The following is a 2640-nucleotide window of genomic DNA, read 5'->3' on the forward strand; positions in this document are numbered from 1 at the left end:
TTCTACAGCCTCCTGCCTTTTAAAGACCCAAAGATACAGGCTCTGACCTACTTAATGAGAAAAAAATCCTCCTGAAACAGGTTGTTGGAACTGGTTTTTTTGTCTTGAAAGACATTTCAAACTGACAGCAAAGTGTAATATCAGTGAAACAAGCTGATTAGAATTAGATAACATTTTTAGATAAATATCCTGCTCATTCAAACCAGCTCAGGAAAGTGAAGATAACTGCTTAACTTTCAGTTGACCTTATGTAGCAGACACTGATTGTATCACATGAATTCTTTCTGCTGCAGATGCCGTCAAACTCATGGACGAGTAAAAAGCAGTATTTACTGTACAAATGAACATGTGTCTAGACTGCAACAAAACAATAGTTTTTATGGTCTGTGTCACGTAGATCTAGAGGATCAGTCAGGACAACCTTGAGTCACTATGAAAAAAATATGCATTCTCTAATCACTTCATTGGTAAGCATAGGGGTAAGACTTTTCTTGGAGCTGGTCACCAGGTTTGCACACATCCCAGGAGGGATTTTTTTGTTGTTTTTTATTTTACACCAAGAGCAGTTTTTAAAGCCAAATATGTAGAGTTGATTTTTTATATTTAAATCTAAAACTTTAAAATAATTCCCTCAAGTGTCTACAACAATGTGTCAACAAGAGATCTATTTAGATTCAAAGCCTGTGTGATATTAATAAATAGATAATTAACCCCTATTTAATGTTTCAGAGAGCAGAGAGAGTTGTCAGATATATTATTACAAAATATTTTGTCCTTTTATCTAAGACATGAAAACAGTCAGGAAAAAAATTATCTTAACTACCATTTCAGTATTAAGTAACACCTCAAGCACAAAACTTTATTATTGCAAACTATTGTGTGAATTCAGAGTAGTGGGAACCTTGCATGTGTAGGACTCTGATCATGTCTATGCTGTTTTACTGTTACACTGTTTGGAGATTCTCTGCAGGATCCTGGAGAAATGTGATGGGAATACAGACAGTTCTCCTGAAAGTGTCAGGGTTCCCCCTGAACTCTGTCACTGCCCCATAAAAAGTACACAGAGACACGATATGCACAGTATCACAGTCCCAGAACTTCACTGGTGGATCTAAAATCCATCTCAATAGATGCAGGAGAAATTTGACCCAGAACAGCCTTATTTTAGTGCAATTTTTCCTACTGTAAAATGTCAAAACGGGCCAAATTTGACCCACAACTGCTTGTAACAGTTACTCCTCATTCATCATTTCCTCTTCTAGTCCTCCAAGTTATTCTGTTTGCTAATGATATCTCTAATATATCCAGTTTATCTAGTCTTTCTTTCTTTCTTGATGATGATAATGATGACTATTAATATTAATATATTGTCAGGACCACCACAGTTAAAAGACGACAACGGAAAGATGAAAGACGATGATTTCCTTCTTTAGTTTGATGTATGCCAAGGTGACCAACACTTTATAAGCTACACCTTACTAGTAGGTTGGACCGCTTTTTTCCCTTCAGAATGAAAAAGATTCACCAAGGATCTGGAGACATTCCTTAACTTAATTCCTTAACTCCCCAAATTAATGATCATCTGGCTTTCCTAAACCTTTATCCATCACTTTAACATCAGATCGACCCAAATCAACATCTGTCTCTTCATTTACCACATTTGCTCCTCTTCATACCCCACCCACTCCCCAACTACTGAATGTACTCCTCTTAATATAACATTTGGCTTTCTAACACTGTCATCTGCCACTTCGACACATCAACAATTACCACATCTGCTCCTCTTACATTGACTCCTGGCTTCATCTATCACTTCAAAAATCTCCACATCAGTACATTATATTGATAAAATGTAGGTTTGTTACAGCAGCCACAGACCAATTCGATTCATTTTGAATGAAAATCTGCTAAGGAGTCTCCACCAGGGGGCAGCAGATGGTTGAGCTTGACTATAGACGTGCGTCTCGTTTTCAGCTTCAAAGGCTGAAAACTTTAAAAGCTCTGTGAAATTTAGGAAAACTAATTTAACTTCATCCTAACTATGATAACAATTAGTCGCAAGATCTACATGAGATTATTTTGACATGAAAAAAAAGAAAAAATATATTTTTAATGAAATTACAAAAGTTAAATACAAAACTGGATATTGAGTTTAGCAGAGATTTTTGAACTCTGACCCTCACAAACCACTGAGGAAAGTATTAAAAGCATGTACTGATAGATATTAAAAACTGTATTCCTTCACTATGGACATTACTTTTATTTTTATTGCACAAAAGGACAAGAGCATGATGGAAACTGCGCCCACAATATAAACAACTGGATTATGCTGCTAACACAACTTATTTTTGCTCCGTTCTGCCTGCCACAGCACACTCATAGACAGCAACCTATATATGTTTGTATTGTTAGTTAGTAATTATGTGACAGCTCGTTTCAGGTCATTTTATGGAGTAACAAAAAAGCAATATAAGAAGTAGTGTGCCTAATTACTTTGTCCGGCAAGGAATTAAATAATGCACTTCATTACTTTTTTAAAAAAGTAACAAGTAATGTGTAATTCTTACATTCGTTTTCTTGAGTAATGACCTCAACACTTGTTAACAAGTGGCTCGTAGGTAGACACAAGGAAGACTCACC

Source organism: Oreochromis niloticus, linkage group LG3 (genome assembly GCF_001858045.2).
Source record: "Oreochromis niloticus isolate F11D_XX linkage group LG3, O_niloticus_UMD_NMBU, whole genome shotgun sequence".
Taxonomy (NCBI): domain Eukaryota; kingdom Metazoa; phylum Chordata; class Actinopteri; order Cichliformes; family Cichlidae; genus Oreochromis; species Oreochromis niloticus.